Below are 18,092 nucleotides of genomic sequence, written 5' to 3'. Positions count from 1 at the left end.
GGTGGGGCAAGTGTGGAAGATGCTGGGAGGACCCATGCGACACCCACAAGGAGCTCAGGGAGAGGCAGCGGGGCCCAGCTTCAAGACAGGGACAAGGCACCAGGCTGCAGCTCTGCCCGGGGGGCACCAATGCCTCAGGCCGGCTCCAGCAAAGTGGCAGTACAGGGGGCCACACTCACTCTACCACTCCTGGGACAGCAGCAGGGCATGACACGGCCCTGGCCAGCTCTTCCTGCAATGCCCTTGCAGGTGTGCCTCCTGCCTGTCCATGTACGACCCTCAAACTGGAGTGGAAAAGTTTTCCCAGGAGGCCCCCCAATGGCAGGGGACCTGGACCTAGGCATTAATTCACCTCAGTCTAAGGAAGAAAAGTACTGGTATAAAAGGAGCTAATGGAGAGAAGTTAGGGTCAGCCAAGCCAAATTAGAAATAAAAGGCATATGGTTCTGGTTAAAAGTGATAACCACTGGAACAAAATATTGAAGGAAGCAGTGGATACCAGAAAGCTCCCTGATCTAGACAGGATGCCTTTCTGACAAACACTTTCTAGTCTAACACAAGATGCTGGGTTCATACAGGAGTAGATGGACAAAATTTTTATGTAGGTTGTGTCACAGAGGAGGTCAGACTAAGTGATTTATTGGTCCCCTCTAGCCTTAAACTTCTATGGAGCTTTGCCATTAAGTTCAGTGCCAGGAATTCATCCATTGGATGCATAGTCTCTTTAAGAGTATCTTCTTCCTGTAAGAACCTCAAGAGGCAGTGTATAAAACAAGCTATTTTTCAAATTCATCCTCCCATTTATTATATGCAGTAGATTTGTCTCATAGGGTATTGAATGATCTGAAAATGGGCTAGTGCCTTTAAAATGAAATATACTATATAAATACTTCTTAATGTATTCATATTGGAAAATTCCTACACAATGTACTTATTGTTAGATTATTTCCAGGTGTTGCCCTTGGTGCTTAAAACAGAATCTGGTTATTTACAAGTTTGCAGGATGAAAGAGATGATAAGCTTATAGTAAAGAGGTTCATTTGTGCATTTAAGACTGCCAGAATAGCATCAGAAATCATTTTTACCCTAAGGATAAAGAGGGATATTTTGCAATCGGGCAATGCTTTTGGTATCAGCATTATTTATGCTGATACCTAACAAAAACATATTGTTCCTCTGCCAACACATTGTTTCTCCAGTGAAAGGGAAAGTTTGCAATCAATTCCTCTCTTTACAGCAACGTTAATCCAGGACATATTCCTTTGAAGTGAACTGAGATACTGTGGATTTGGGTTAGTGGTAAAAGCCTTTTATCTCTGGGGAATATTGAGTTGCCTACTACAAATTTTTTTTATACCTAAGCAACCTCCCTGGCCACCATACATACCATTTTTACTCAAATACAGGACAACGTTCCCCACCTCCTCAGTTGGCCTGTCGTCTTATAATTGCATACAAGGAAATCTCACTAAATACATTGTCTATCATTAAACTGCTGCCAAAAGCAGCATAAAAAACAGGCAGATCATTTCTCCAGGCGGGAATGAGCACTGGGCCTGGAGATGCAGACCAGGCCAGCATTCAAAGATGCCAGAGCAAACTCCAACAGCCTCCCCTAGCAGCAAAAATGCTGGTAGTTGCTCCCCCAGGCAGGAAATGGCACTGGGCCTGGAAGTACTGCAATACCAGAAGCCCTCTTAGCTGAACAGGAAAGCCTAAGGGCAAAGAAAGAGGGATACTGGCTGTGGAAACAGGGGGTAGCTACCAAGGAGGAGTGTACCTCTCTGGCTCGCACTGGCAGGGAATCAGGGAGGCCAAAGCAGGTTTAGAATTTAGGCTGGCAACAAAAATTAAGGACAACAAAAAGTCCTTCTTCAGGTATATAAGGAGCAAAAGGAAGGCTCAGGGTACCATAGGATCCCTACAGGACAAACTAAGACAATTGGTGACAGCAATGGGGGACAAAGCTGAGCTCTTCAATGAGTTCTTTCCATCTGTATTTCTAGACACAGACCAAGACAAATATCCCAATTGGACCGTAGATAGACACAGGAGGGACACCGGCCCACCAACTGTTAGCACAGGCTTAGTGAAAGGGCACTTGGAGGGCCTGGATGTGTTCAAATCAGCGGGCCCAGATTAACTTCATCCAAGGGTGCTGAAGAAATTGGCCAGTGTCATAGCAGAACTGCTGGCATAGCTCTTCAAGCACTCATGGTGGGTCAGGTCCCAGAGGACTGGGAAAGGGCCAGTGTGGCCCCTATTTTCAAGAATGGGAGGAGGGAGGAACTGGGAAACTATAGGCCAGTTTATCTCACCCCTATCCTTGGGAAAACTCTGGAAAAAATCATTAAGGATCACATTTGTGGGAGCCCAGCAGGGGAAATAATGCTGAAAGGAAATCAGCACAGGTTCATTGAAGGTAGATCCTACCTGACTAATCTTGTTTCTTGTTATGACCAGGTCACAAAATGCTTAGACGCAGGAGTCGAGATAGATGTCATCTACCTGGACTTTAAGAAGGCCTTTGATACGGTATCTCATTCTGTTCTCATAAATAAACTGACAGGCTGTGATGTAGAGGATTACAGGGTCAGGTGGGTGGCAAATTTGCTTAGGATTCACACCCAGAGAGTGGTGGTGGATGGGTTGATATCAACCCAGAAAGATGTGGGCAGTGGAGTCCCGCAAGGCTTGGTCCTTGGACTGGTGCTATTCAATGTCTTCATCAGTGACTTGGACGACAGAGTACAGAGCACCCTGTCCAAATTTGCAGATGATACCAAATTATGAGGCAAAGTTAACACACCAGAGGGTAGGGAACAGATCCAGGCGCATCTGGACAGGTTGGAAAAATGGGCAGAACAAAATAGGATGCAGTTCAACAAAGACAAGTGCAAAGTGCTGCACTGGGGCAAGAAGAACCACCAACACGCTTACAGGCTGGGGGATGGCCCTCTCAGCAGCAGAGCAGCGGAAAGGGGTCTTGGAGTCATAGTTGACTCCAAGATGAACATGAGTCATCAATGTGACAAAGTGATCAACAAGGCTAACCACATTTTATCATGCATTAGCAGATGCATGATGAACAGGTTCAGGGAGGTGATGCTTCCCCTCTATGCGGCACTGGTCAGGCTGCAGTTGGAGTACTGCGTTCAGTTTTCGGCGCCACACTTCAAGAGGGATGCAGAGAATCTTGAGAGGGTTCAGAGGAGGCCGCTCGTATGGTCAGAGGCCGGCAGGCAAGGCCCTACAAGGAGAGACTGAGGGACCTGGATCTCTTCAGCCTTCACAAGAGAAGGCTGAGAGGTGATCTTGTGGCTGCCTATAAATTCATCAGCGGAGGGCAGCAGGGAATAGGAGATGCTCTGTTTACTAGGGCACCCCCTGGAGTAACTAGGAACAATGGCCACAAATTGACAGAGAGCAGATTTAGGTTGGACATTAGAAAGAACTTCTTCACAGTGAGGGTTGCCATAATCTGGAATGGGCTTCCAAGGGAGGTGGTGCTCTTCCCTACCCTGGGGGTCTTCAAGAGGAGACGGGACAAGCACCTAGCCGAGGTCGTCTGACCCCCGCGCTCTTTCTTGCCCAGAGCAGGGGGTCAGACTGGATGACCTACTAAGGTCCCTTCTGACCCTAACATCTATGAATCCATGAATCTATGAACCAGGCTGGCATTAAGAAGGCCAGAGCCAGCCCTGACACCCTCACCTTGGTGCCAAAAATGCTTGATCCTAGCCAAAAGGTTGAAATGCTGATGACAATCTACTTTTTTTTTTTTAAGGAAAATTTTTCATGTTCCAAGTCAAATCAGCCAAATAAATTCCAAATTCATGAGTCACTCAAGAACCAAATGTGGCCCTAGTACCGGCAAACATCCTCCACCTGGGGCTTCAGATTCCTTTGGTGGGCATCCTACGTGCAGGCCCAAGCCTGAAAGCTTGGAGTTCAGGTGCCCCCAAATTTAGCTTGCCCTCAACCAGATGGCCACAGAAGCTAGGGAGAAGTCTCCCATTTCCATAAAGTTGGCATGTAGCTGAGATCCTCCCACTGGAAGCTGGCCAGTGGGAAGCCAGCTATGGAGGCTTCGTAAACCTATCACCAGAATAGATTAGTACAGGCCATCTAAATAAGATATATGGCCATGTGTAGACAAAACAGGGGCCCTAAATTGAAGCAGCGGGTTTTAAAAAACACTGCTTCAATTTAGGGCTGATTAAACCCCCGTATTTTGTACACACCCCACTGACTTACCTGCCTCTCTGGCAGGGAGGGGAGGGCGAGCTGCCAGCAGGCAGAGCGGTCCCTGGGCTGTGGGGGATGTTGCTGGTGCTTCCCTCCGCAGCAGTGACTCCCCCTAGGCAGCACCTGCCCACATGCACCCACCTCAGGCAGTCCTGAGGGGCACTGCAGCCATGGAGAGAAGCACCGAGCCCCCACGCGCTTCAGGCAGGCAGGCAGGCAGGCAGGCTCCGGGGAGGGGGGAAGGTCAGGTTCCCGCTTTTCTTGGGCAGAGCCTGCTTTCCCTGGCTGCTGCCAGGCTCTCTGCAGGGCTTTCTGCAGAGCCATGGAGCTACATGGAGCCCGATGCTTGAAGGAGTTTTAGTTTGCTGAGCCCCAAGTCATTTAAGGCACATTATGCCACTAAATTTCCTACAGCAGCTGGAATTAACATGCAATACACCGATGAGGTGTGCAAACACAAACACCATTAAAGCAATGCAAAAGCATTTAGCCTGCTTTAAAGGGTCATGCACACATGCCTCTTTTTCGTCTGCACACAGCCCAAGTTAGTACAGGCAACCCCCGCTTAGTGCTCTTAATTGGTTCCGGAAAAACTGAGCACCAAGCGAAACAGCGTTAAGCGAAACCCATTTTCCCATGGGGTTTAATGTAAATAAATATAATTGGTTGCACACCACCTGCCAGCCTGAGCCCTGCACTCCTGCAAAACACTGAGTGGACTCCACCAGGGAAGGCATCAGCTCCTCCTGGCCTCATTATTCCACCGCTGCGATTGCCCCTGCCAGCCTGCACCCGCTGGCCACCAGCCCCAGCCACTGCACCTGCAGGGCCTGAGTCGGGGACCTGCCCACCCAGGGATTAATGGTGAGAAGGCAGCAGGGCTCCAGCCAGCATGGGGGAAGCTCAGGACGGTGTCCGCACCCCGCAGGTGGGAGCATGACCAGAGCGGAATGGGTCACGGGCTGCAGGTTGGGGACGGGGGGCTCCGCAGGCTTGGCCCCACTGTGGCCTGGGGCGGGGGACCCTGCACACGTGTCCTTGAACACTGGCTTGCACTGACCCAGGCCTCGCACTCCTGCCAGCCCTGGCCCTGGGCACCGGCCCAAGCCCCACGCTCACACCCACCACATATGCTTTGACTTCCTCCTCACTCCCACAACTGAGCTGAACCTTTCTTTCAATCATTCCTGTTTCTTCAGCAGCCTTAAATGCCTGGCAAACATCACCAGACAGGGGACCAAACAGTTCAGCCAGAACCCCTCTGTCTCTCCATCTCTCAATCTGACTCTTCTCTCCATGAGCTGAAGCCAGACCAGGTTGCCCTGTGCCTCATCTGCATATAAATTTTTGGAGCATTCCAAGACAGTGACAAGAACACCTAGTTCCAGTCATGAATGAGTGTGTGTGGCGGGGTGCTAATTAGCACAGGAATCCTTTTTTTTGGTGGGGGGTGTGTATCTAGCCTACACACACTGTGGGATCACCATGGCTTGAAATGCTGTTGACTATGCTGGGGCCTGCCATAGATTTGGAAGTACAGGAGGTAAAGGGAGAGCAAGGACTGTAGGCAGACAGGCCTGATCACTGGGGAATGTCAGACACTGTCACCCCCCTGCCCCACACCCCCAATCCCATGTTAAATACCTTTTTACTCCCTAAATGTGTGACCTTCCATTTAGCCATATCAAGCACAGGTCATACATGTGAGCTTATCTTACCAAGTGACCCAGGTTGTCCTGTAGATCTTATTGAAGAGCAAAAAAAGGAATCTGAAAAATGTCCTGAACACAAAAGAAAAAAAGAGAGGGAAATGTGGGGTTTTTAATGAAATATCAGAATAATTTGACCTTGGGATAAGTCTCAGCCTGAAAAATGTAAGCCACAAATGCCAATGTTGTCAGAGTTATGCAACTGAAAATAGATACTTGGAATGAGGGCCCCTTTCAGCTTTAACCTCTAGCAATCCTGTAGCAGCACTGAATACAAACTTGGAAGTTTCTCTAAGTTTTCTCCTTTGTTTTCCTCACTCTTGGAACAAAATCACAGTAACACCCATAAAGCCATTGCATCTTCCTCCTTCAAATGCTTCCTTTTAAAGTGTTATAAAAATCCTGACAGTGGTTAGGCAACTGGTATACTAAGGTCACTGCCTATCATACTGGCCAACGTTGTCTCATTGTCTCCTTGTGTTCTTTCATCTATCTATCTGCTCTTTCATCTATTTGCAGTCTCTCATGCTACAATACAAGCCCTTTTTTGTTCTGGGCTCACAAAGCAGCTAGTACGATGGGATATTGGGCTGTAGAAGAAGCTCTTAGATGTTGTATTAATATAATGCAGCACAATATTAGGAAATATTAGGCTCAATATTAGGCTCAACATTAGGAAAATCTTCTTCACAGGCAGGGTGTCCAGACTGTGGAATAAGCTCCCTCCAGTGGTGGTGCAATCACCTACCCTGGAAATCTTCAAGAGGAAACTAGACAGTCACCTTGCTGGAGTCACCTGACCCCCAGTTGTCTTTCCTATTTGGTGCAAAGGGCTGGACCCGATGATCTTCTGAGGTCCCTTCCAGCCTTGCAATCTATGAATACACAGCAGCAACACAGAGCAGGAAAACCCAAAAAGTGATGTCTGAGAGTGATTGAGACCATGAATTAGAATTGCTGCCTGGTCCTCCAAGCAAACACACCATATGCCCCACCTATCAGTCATCATCCTGTTGCACTTTCTTTACCCTGCCAGCTAACTGCAATGGCACCCCAAATGGGGAACCCACTACAAGAGAATGAGGATCTGCACACTTCATAAACCTTTGCTGGTGATTTTATTCATTTGTAAGAGAGAAAGATACTCAGCTCAGCCATCATGCAGTTAATTAAACTACTGCTTTTGTAAAGCTTCTTTGACAGGTAGGTCCCCTATTCTCTTGTTTATGCAGAACTGGAAAAAGAAATGCCACTAATCAGGATGATCTTTCAGGGCTAATTCCAGCTAGCACTTTCTTGCACAATATCTCCTAGCTATTGCTTGGATAATGTTGGAGAAGAGGTGTTTTTCTATGTAAGAGCTGTACAAGCAGATGGTGTTAAGAGATGAGCGCAAAGCTTCCTGACTGCTGTCCTGTAATGAAGATATTGTCACACTCAAGATTAACAGCAATTTTGCTTAATATATAAACATAGCAACAGGAGCCACACTGCATAATTACAGGCAGTGCATTCAGTGACTAAGTGTTTGTTGTTAAGATCTTCCTAATCTGTCAGGAGCTGTGACCACAAAAAAGGCAGATTTTTTTTTTTTACCTTGGGCTCCTCGTTGTCATCAGGGGATGAGCAAAGTATTGCCTGTGTTTGGATGTGCTGGTATCCTTTTCCTTGGCTTTTTCCTCTCCTCCCAACTATACTTGTGGCGTATATGTGGCAGTACATTAAGACATCATCCTCTGTCATAGGAATTCATGGTACCTGGCACAGTCTCTGCATATCCTCTGGTCCAATTCATTAGGTATCCCTCTCCTAAAAACAGGATTTTGAAGCAGAAGCCGCACAGCAGGAAACTATTAGCCCTAGCATGTGCTTCCCACATGCCAGCCCCTCTAATCACCACCATAGCATGAATTACTGGCAGGGGAGAAGAGGACACAGCTTTATTTAGAGAAATGAATTCACAGGAATAAACAAGCTTCAGTCACAAACTATCACCAAATGAACACATATGGAATAGATGCTTGGTAGGGCTGTGTAAACCTTTGGGTGGAGATTAAATTTGGAGGAGATACGGCCTGATTCGGTGGCTGAATCTCCAAGTCCAAATTGAATCAGGGGACCAATTTACAGGTCTGAATTGATACTCCCTGCCCCCCGGGCCCCCACCCTGATCCCTGCCTGCTCCCCCAGCCCCACCATGGTTGCCCACACCTGCCCCAGCTCCTAGTACTTTAAAAAAAAGCCCCGGTGTTCACCAGGTGCTGCCAGGCAGGGGGGCGATCCCCACTGCCCCACACTGCATGGGGAGCTCTGCATGAGCCTCCTGACCCCCCCCGCCCCCGCCTTGCTCCTCCAGCTCCATGGGTGCCCTGCCTGAGCCAGCTCTGGCCCTTTAAGGGAAAAATAGCAGAAAAAAACCTTGGGACTCACCACTCCTGCAGCAGCCTCGGGGCTTCAGGGGCTCATGCAGAGCCCCCCCACATGGTGCAGGGCAGCGGGGAGCAGCGGGGATTGCACCCCGCCGGCAGGAACGGTGAGTCAGGGGGGGTTGTTTGTTTTTTTTTATTAAAGGGCCGGAGCTGGCCTGGGCGGGGCACCCATGCGGGGGCTGGGGGATTTGGAGATTCGGCAACAGCTGTGACACACTGGGTCCCCGGGGGGGGAGGGAGGTGAGTGCTGGGGGACTGAATTCCGAAACAAGCCACAGATGTACAGATATTCATTCTCTCAGGAGAAAATCTCCTTGGAGTGATGTATCCTAGGTCATTCCCAGGTTATTTTTCTCCTGGAATGGTCATTTTAACTCTCGGAGAAAAAGCCTGGATATCTGTACACTCATAGTTTCTCCTGGGAGAGCAGTGACTCTCTCAGGAGAAACAGAACATGTATAGGAGTATTTGCTACTATTCACCTGGGGTATATGGATGCTAAGATAGCGAGGACTGAGTGTCGATGCTCCCAGAGTATCCAACAAGGAGCCCACTCCTCTCTACAACACTATCTGTTCTCAAGGCCCATGCTATTATAGAAGTTTGAATCCTGGTTCCTCATTCTTCTGAGAGTACCAATAAACTAATACAACCAACTTTGGGACAGGTACGGTCATGTGAGGTCACAGCAAATTATTTGCAAGGCTTCGTGCCTGAGAATTCCCTTACCAATGGCAAGTTTCAGAAGTCTTCACTTCCCACACAACTTGGAAGGGCATTCATTTGAAGCACATTCTCCTTGAAGGAGGCTTGGAAAATGAATATCTGTACATCTGTGGCTTATTTCAGAACATAGTCCTCCAGCACTCACTTCCCCACCCCGCTTCCCCCAGGGAGACAGTGTATCACTCACTGGACTTCGCTACTCCAGCAGGGAGCAGAATATGCCCCCTTCTCAATCCCCACATTGTGTTCAGAGAAGGCTTGGAAAATGTCATGGTCACATTGGATGACCTAAGCCGTCTCTTCCGGCCTTGTTTTGGATTCTGTATTAAGCCAGAACTTTGTTCTTCTTTGGCTCAAGAAAGTGCCCTTTCATAAAGGCTCATAAATCAAACAACTCTACAGTGGGATCAGTTCATCTGAAAGCAAGTCTCTCCCTCCCTTTTTTTGACCTGCCTTTGCAGATCCTTCTGCTCTTCCTAGCCATTGACTTTCAGACCTAACCCACAGTCAGCTGCCAAAATACTGAACAACGTTTTTCCCCCCTCCCCCTCAAAAATTGTTTGTCTGTAGCAACCAGAATTTCAAACAAGCCTCAAAGTTCACTGATCTCAATTCAAGCTCCAAAAATAATGACAAAGCAAAAACAGGCTCCTTCCCTTTTTCTTTATGGTAAATGATATCAATATTTACTCAAGAGCAATTTGCCTTCTCTTTGGGTGGGGCTTACAAGGAACAAGCCACTCAGTCAAGCTAATCTTTACCATTTGCTCTTCTACCACAGCGCCTTAAACTGTACGTTTTGAATCTTGCTTTCATCTGGGTCTTGACAACAAGGCTCAGTGTTTGAGGATTAGTCCCTGGTGGTTGGAGGGTAACCAAGTCTGTCATCTCATTAGACTACTTCTGCTCTTGGTGGGTACAATAGAAGTTGTGCAAGAAGCCCATGAACCTGTGGTTTAGGTGTTGTCTATATTAGGGATCGCTAGTGCAGGGGTTTTCAACCTTTTTTGGTCAGGGTACCCCTGGCGGCCAGTTGACGAGCGGGGGGTGGGGGAGAAGGAGGGGGGTCCCCCACACACCTTGCGGCAGCAAAACTGGAAGTGCTGGCAGCAAAACCAGAAGTGCTGGTGGCTTCTCCATGCCGCTGCCGTGTACCCTCTGGGGCCTTCCAAAGTACCCCCAGGGGTACGCATACCCCCAGTTGCAAACCCCAGCCCTAATGCAGATGTGGGAATATGGTGGCAAAAGGGATTTTTCCGACAGCGTACTATACCAACTCCCAGAAAGATAGAAGCCAAACTGACAGACCTCTTTTGTCAACCTAGTTGCCTGCAAACAGAGGGGATTGCCAACTGTTCACATCCCTAAGCAACATAGCTATGCCAGAAAAAAAATTCTAGTATCATTTCAGCCAGTGGTTCTCAACTTTTTTAGATTCAAGAAACCCCTTGGAAAATGCCAACTCTTAAGTTTTCACTTGTTTTTTTGACTACAGGAAATGTTCTATTGCAAAGAACTCAGAAAGACCATAACAGGTCAGACTGTTCTTAACACTATGGATTCCTATTTGAAATCTCCAGGTTTATCTTGGGAGTCATGTTTGCACACCCCACAGCGCTAACATTTGTGCAGGACACACCATGGCACCCTTGAATGGTTGAGAACTAAAAATTTAAGCCTTACCCTGGGCCATCAGTCTGCATCCTCATGCCTGGTGCACTGATGTCTCCTTTCTAATAGGACTCTCGTAATTTACCTTTATAGGCCTAGTGTAACTTTGTACTAGCAGGTTTAAGAGCAGGCCAGCTACGTACTACTGTACTAGATAGAATGTCAGATATGCCCCTGTATTTACTACTTCCCTCTACTGGGGGAGACAGCAGAGCTGCTGTCTTAGATCAGGGCTACACAGAGTTCCCTTGAGACAGGGACCCTCAAGGCAAAAGCCTGAAGGTACCTGCCCCTTGGCAATTGCATTCAAACCAAGAACCATGCCAGGAAGAAACCACCCAGAATCAGAGCCGGGATAACATTTCCCAGGTGACAGCAGATTTACCTTTATTAAAGGAGCTGCATCACACAGCTTCAATTTCTTTTCCCTCAGGATACTTGGGACCTTCTTGGGCTATCCCATTCATGTACCATGGCATTAGCTCCCAGGAATGGGCTTGGAGCAGGTAATTTTGCATGAACAGCAGAAGTGTGATGCAGGATGCTGATAAGAGCCTGGCTCCAAGCAAAAAGCATTGGTCAGGGTTATGAACGGTCATTACCCCTACCACTTGACTGGGCGCATGCTGCTATCACAGGACTCCAACAGGCTCCAAGCCCAGACCTAAACACAGTTGCCACTCGCACTCATTTCTAGGAGCAATCCATTTGCTTCTAGTAGACTGAGGACCTGAGGCAGACACTGTCCTGGGTCAATGTACCTCCTCAGACAAGCTGACAATACTGGAAGCCAAGCAGCTCACAGTTTAGAAACCTGAATCTTACCATTTAAAAACAACACCATTTGCTTGTGGACAGCTGAATCCCTTCCAACTTCCCCATTCCTTCCTTCCAGTATTCAGGCAGGGGTGATGCAGGTCAGAGGACAATGCCTCATTCCAGCAAACAGCTAAGCTAACCCAACATCTGCTAAATCTGTTTGCTTTTCTTACAAAATCCCAACCTATGTTTTAAATCAACCTATTTATTTATCCAGCCAGCCAATCTCACATCCGGATATGGCCAGCTATTAAATTTTCCGACCACATGGTGCGGTCTGGTGCCCAAACCGTCCAGCAGCATCTCTGTATTATCACGAGACAATGCAGTATCAGCCAAAGTGCTCAACCTTAGACTTTCTTTTCACTTCATGGATAGACCCCCTCTGTCTGGGCACGTGCCAAAGCACAGAGCTCTGCTGGCGGGAGTGCCTGTGGCACTCTGTGATGAGAAGGACCCACTGTACTGGCTCTGGAACTGGAGGAACAGGGGTTAGAAATGCCATTCTGGTGGGAACAGCCCCAGCAGGAGAGGTCAGCACTTAACCTAGGAGCTGGGAGCCCAGGATCCAACTCCTTGCTCTGCCACCAACTGCTTACATTGCAATGGGCAAGTCACTTCTTCTTTTTTGCCCCCGTTTGCTATCTGTAAAATGGGGACAACAAGGCTGACATACTGCAGAAGGGGACTGGTGAGAACAAACACACCAAAGATGGTAAGATGCTCAGATCTTACAGTAATGAGACGCACAAAGCACAGACAAACAGCACAGCAGCTGGTAGCCTGTGTTCCACTGAAGTGGCACAGACAGAGTGGAAAACAGTGTATTATCTACTCTCTGGAGACCATGTAAGTACTTGTGTGTCAAAGGGAGGAATTGGATATGGTTGCTTAACACCATAAGGGTAAGAGCGGATGAGCAATGAATGGGACTGATGAATGGAGAGAACACCTGCCTGAGAAGGTCCTTGCCTCAATCCAATCAGCCTGTGCTTTGAATAGAGTAGAAGTGGTAACCTAAGGTAGCTAGCTCCAGTTTAAGAGGCTCAGGGTCTAAATAAAAATCTAGAGCTGTATTGAGAAGTACCTTCATATCTACCATGGAAGCCTTGATGCACTGTTTTTGTAGCTTACATGAACCTGTAAGGCCAGATTTGCAAGAGCTCAGCATCCATAACAGAGCCTGCATTTTGTAAAGACGTGCCTCTCTGTTAAGCACCTGAATAATGGCCAGATTATCAGTATGGGTCAGCAGCCAGGAGCCACTTAGGGTGGCACCAAGTACAGGGGTCTTGTGAGGCTCTGATCCCCAATTCACCAGGATCTACTGGTTCCTCAGCAGAAGCTGAGCTCCTTGGAAATCCAACCATTAAGCTCTTCCCTATGCTGGACTCAGAGGCATGTATTAGCTCATCGACATGGAGTGTGAAGGTCGGCTCTGCAAACATACTGCAATAAAAAGATTAAAGGCCTGAAACCTGTGATGTTACTGAAATCAGGCTTGAGAGGGGAAGAGCCAACGGCCACCACAAAGCTGCTTTGCTTGTCGGGGGATGTGGAGAGGCTCTACTCCCCTCTCCCCCACCTCCCATTCACAACTGTGCAACACGGGGAAGGAACACAAGGTCTTCTCTACTTGTCTGACTTCCATAGGGACCACCCAGTCTTGGAGAGCACAGACTCTTACCTTTGCTGGAAAGGGAGTAGACAGAGACAGAACCTACTCAGCTCTGATCCATTCCCAGCTGGTGCCAGCCAAGAGAGCTTCTGTATCTGGCAGCATGAAATAACAGCCCACCAGAGGGTGATCTACCAGCCAAGATCACCAGAGCCCACAGTACACTGATCCACTCCTACTATCACCCTCCACAACATACCCTTCCCAAGGGCAAGAAATGTCCTGTTTCTACACTGACTGAGGATTCCCCACAACAGACACTGAGAAATGGATTGGGAGCAGAAAACTGGTCAGGTGGATAAGAAAATCTGGAAGCAGCAGCAGACAGAGAGAAACAGCCATCTGGCAGGGAGCCTGCTCAGAGCTGTACGGGACGCTCCATTTGAGAGCCAGAATAGAAGACCCCACTTGCTTTTGCCTAGTCAGAGACTCTTGCTCAAAGGCTCTGTGCCTGTCAATTAATGAGCCTGGGAAAAGGGTTTCCTGCATCTGTCTCCGCTCATTTTTCTTTCAAACCAGCAGACAAGTTCCCCTTGGATCTTGGCCTTCAGCTCACCATGTGTTCTACTAGAATGTCTGCCTGGGCTCCACGAGGAAAATCTGGGCCCAGGGTGGTTTCAGCAAATGCTTAATTTGCACATAACTGATGCATTTCTCACCTCCGGGGAACCTGCCAGATTCCTGCGGCTGTGTTTAGAAAACCTCGGGATATCGTGAGCACTGTGGATGGCTAGGAAGCCTGCACTCATAAGGATGAGTGCTCACTGGATAACTGGCCTTCTGTCTTCCAGCTGTCATGGCTGCATTGATTTGGACCAAGTAGTGCAAGGAGGCGGTGAGTTTAGGAGATCAGGAAGATCACAGTGAAACAAAATCTGCCCCAACTCCCATCCCATTTGTCCTGGGTTTTTCAGGATTAACTGTCAATCAAAATTAGATGCCAGGGATATTCTTTGGGGCCAGCATTGGACTGCATAATCCCAGTAGCCAGCTTGGCCCAGCGTCAAACCTATGGCCCAAGGCACGGCTAAACTGACAGGATACTGTACCATATGACTGGTTGAGCAGGGAGGGCATGGGTATCCCACTAATGCACATGGCTATCCCACTAATGCACACAGTTTAGCTGCACCTACAAGAGTGGGAAGTAAACTGCAACTAGGAACAGGCTACAGGAAATTACCTCTCTTCCCTGGGAGAAGAAGAAGGGACTGAGTCACAATGGCATCCCAAGGCTTTGCCTGGGATAAGAGAAGCTACACTTCACTCAGGGCTTAGAGTGAATCCTAGCTCTCCTGCCCAGGCAATACAGGTTCCCTCTCTTTGCCTGAAAGTTTCCCCAAACAATCCTAACAGCTGCCTGAAAACTGCTGCATCCAAAATTACCGGTTCTGTGGGGCCTATGGTTTCTAACAGAGCAGCAAATTACATCCATCTCACTTGGTACTGAAATCCTACATGCTAATGGGATTGCCTGCAGGGTCCTGGCACTGAGAAGGGCATGAGGTGGGGACTGCAGTACAAGGTGGCACTCCTGGTAGTTGGGGATAAATAATTTCAAAATAATGGACTTTACCTCTACTATAATATTCTATCTATCAGGTCCCTGGCGTCCAGCAATGCATAAATATAGCCACTGAGCTCTGCTTCTTCCTCTCTGCTTTGAATGTGTTTGGGAGGTAGTGAAACTGGGCAAAGTGCTACCTTGAACCAGCATGAAAACAGTGCAGAGAGACAGTGAAAAGAAAAACCATTTTGTGTGAATGCCAAGGTTGGCTGCAGAACCCCTAGAACGTAGGTAAATCAAAAAGTAATCGTCTTCTATGTTATACTAACAACACGCTGGAAAACAAACATGAGCATGTACCACCTAGCACTTACTATACCATACGTGCAGATATTGAAAACATTTTGTAAACCAGTTGAAGTTGCTAAGAGACTACAGCCACAAACTGAAACCCACAACAGGAAGCAAACAGTAGAGTCAAACTACCTAGTTACATCACCTTCTAATCTAACACATACACTCCTACAACTGCCTGCAAAAACACCACCAAAGAAATGGATCCTACTCAAACAAAATCTCCAAGGTCTGTCAAGACTGTGTTAGGTCTATGTTGTGTCAGGGTTGAGGGCAGTCTTATGTAGAGTTCAGATTATGGTTGTATGGGATGGTTTGGATAGGGATGATCCTGCCTCAGGCAGGGAGTTGACTAGAATCAGCATTTCTCAACCCACAGGTCACAAAAATATATGAAAGAATCGCAACACACCCACCCCTACCCCACACACTAGGGGTATAGGGCCTGGGGGCAGGAGGCAGCAGGTTGGGAGTGAGGAGCACTGGGTCAGCACCAGCCATTGGTGTTTACAAAAGGGTCCTCGCACAAAAAAGATTGAGAATCACTGGACTAGATGACCTCTGGAGGTTCTTTCCAGCCCATCTTTTCCATAACTAAAAAGCATTGTGGGAAGCTATTGAAAGGACTCAAAGCTACCAGTGGGTGATCAAACAAGGCAAAAGCAGATTAAATTCAACAAAGAATCACCACATGGTATCTGGGAAGGAATAATTGAATCTCTCCAATTTAGTACAATTTAAGAAATAGCAAAGTGTCATTGTGAACAGCTCAAAGGAAGCATCTATCAACACACAGCTATGGTTAAGCAAGCGAACCTGAAATCAGTGTGTGACAAGAAAGAGAAAACAATATTAAAACTCTTGTCTACAATGCCACTATATAAATCAATGTTACAACAGGAAGCATGTCCTCAGTTCTGGCCATACATCTCAGAAGGGATATGGCAGAAACAAGGTGTGATACAAAGTCCATTTAGTAGGCATCACAGCGCCTGCATCAGAGAGGTCAACCTGCAGCTCAGGAGTTGGTGCCATAGTGCAGGATATGGCTTCCTGAACCATGACCCACACTTCCTGGCAAGGGACTTCCTGGGGGCACGATGGATTTCACCTCTCAGCAAAAGGTAAAAGTCTTTTCTCCAACGGTTGACTGATATCCTATGTCGGGCTTTAAACTAGCTCAGACAGGGGACGGGGTGTGTGGCCAGGATCTGCGCATGGGATGAGAGTGGACTGCAGGCTGGGGCCGAGCTGCACTTGGAGCAGGCAGTGGCAATGCTGGGAGGGAGGGTTGGGGGAGCTGCAGCCCCCCTTGTAGCCTCTTTCTAGTGCCACCGCTGCCCACCCCAAGTGAAGCCCTGCCCAGCCCCCGCCCCCTCTGGGAAGAGCCCGGCACAGCCCTAGCCCCAGCCTGCAGTGGCAGCCTGCCCTACCCCATGCAGATCTGGGGACACACGCCCCCATGCCTCCGGGGGTACGCATAGGAGCAGGAACTGTGCCCCCCGGACGAGCTGCTTGCGGCTCCATCCCACACTCTACCCCACCCCAGCTGTGCAGCGCCTGCCCCAGCCCCAGCCCCACTCCCTCCGTCACTGTGCGCACCCCTCCCCCCATGCTGCAGCTGCCAGAAGCCCACAGCCAGGCTGCCTTGCGGCCCTACCACTGCCCCACATTTGGGGAGGTTAAGTCCCATTAGCCCCCCCGCTTCTGCCCCTATGAACACAGTAGTGACAAGAAGGATCAGAATCCACATGGCCTTTAGTAGGGATGGATCCAGAAGTGGTGCATAGCTATAGCTGCACCCTCACCCCCCTTCTGGATTGGGCCACACCATGGGGAGCCTCCAGGGACTTTTTAAAGTCTCTAAAACAGATGGAAAACTCCTGTGTCTTCCTCTCCTGCTCAAAGGCACACTCCCTCCCCACCCCTTCCCACTCTCCCCAGCCTGCCCTTCCCCACTGTCCTGGGGGTAGGAAAGCACCAGAACTGTTCACATCAGCTGCATGGAGACTGGGGGACAAGGGCAGCATGGATGGACTGGGGATTCCCTTTCCCAGCACGGTAGGAGGGAACTACTCTCCAGCCAGCCTGTTGCTGCTCTCCCCTCCCCAGCTGAGCCCAGCTCCTGCTCAACCTGGCTGGCTGGAGCCTCCCATCCCTGAACAGCGGAGAAAGCAGCAGAGGCAGGCAGGGGAGGGGGTGTGCCTCTGAGCAGGAAAGGGAAGAGAAGTGTGGATTTTCACCTGCTTTAGGGACTTAATTTTTAAGTCCATGGCTCAGTCTGTCTATACTAGTTAGGGCAGAGGAGACTGGGAACTGCAAATGCAGCTGTCCCTGCAGTGTAGGTTGCTGCTCTACACGCCCCTTTAGGAAATCCTGGATCCACCTCTGGCCCTTAAATGCTATCACCCTCAGAGATCCCCTGCCATTATTCCCCATCCCCACTTGTCTCAGACGTTTTCAGTACAGATTTCTTGAAAGACAAGTTTCCCCTTACACATCCTCGCCAAGACCTTTTTCCTCTCTGAGGAGCAAACATAATCAGAAGGCAAGCTTCTGAAGGCCAGCCAACAGGGCTTTGTGACTGGCAGGTCTTGCTTGACCAACTTCATCTCCTTCTATGACCAGGTGACACATGTCCTGGACAAGGAGGATGATGTGGATGTCATATACCTGGTTTTCAAGAAAGCCTTTAACCTAGTTCCCCACAATGTCCTCGTGGCTAAGCTGGAGAACTGTGGCCTTGATCATCTTATGATCTGATGGCTAGGTAACTGGCTATGGGGCTGGACCCAAATAGTACTAGTTGATGGAACCAAATCAGCGTGGTGCAGGGTGACCAGTGGAGTCCCTCAGGGCTTGGTACTTGGGCCGGTACTCTTGAACATCTTCATTAACCATCTGGAGTTGGGAGTCAGATGTGAACTGGACAAGTTCGCGGACCATACCAA

This window comes from Alligator sinensis, unplaced genomic scaffold, assembly GCF_000455745.1.
Source record: "Alligator sinensis unplaced genomic scaffold, ASM45574v1 scaffold647_2, whole genome shotgun sequence".
Lineage (NCBI taxonomy): Eukaryota > Metazoa > Chordata > Crocodylia > Alligatoridae > Alligator > Alligator sinensis.
This window is presented reverse-complemented; position numbering follows the sequence as displayed.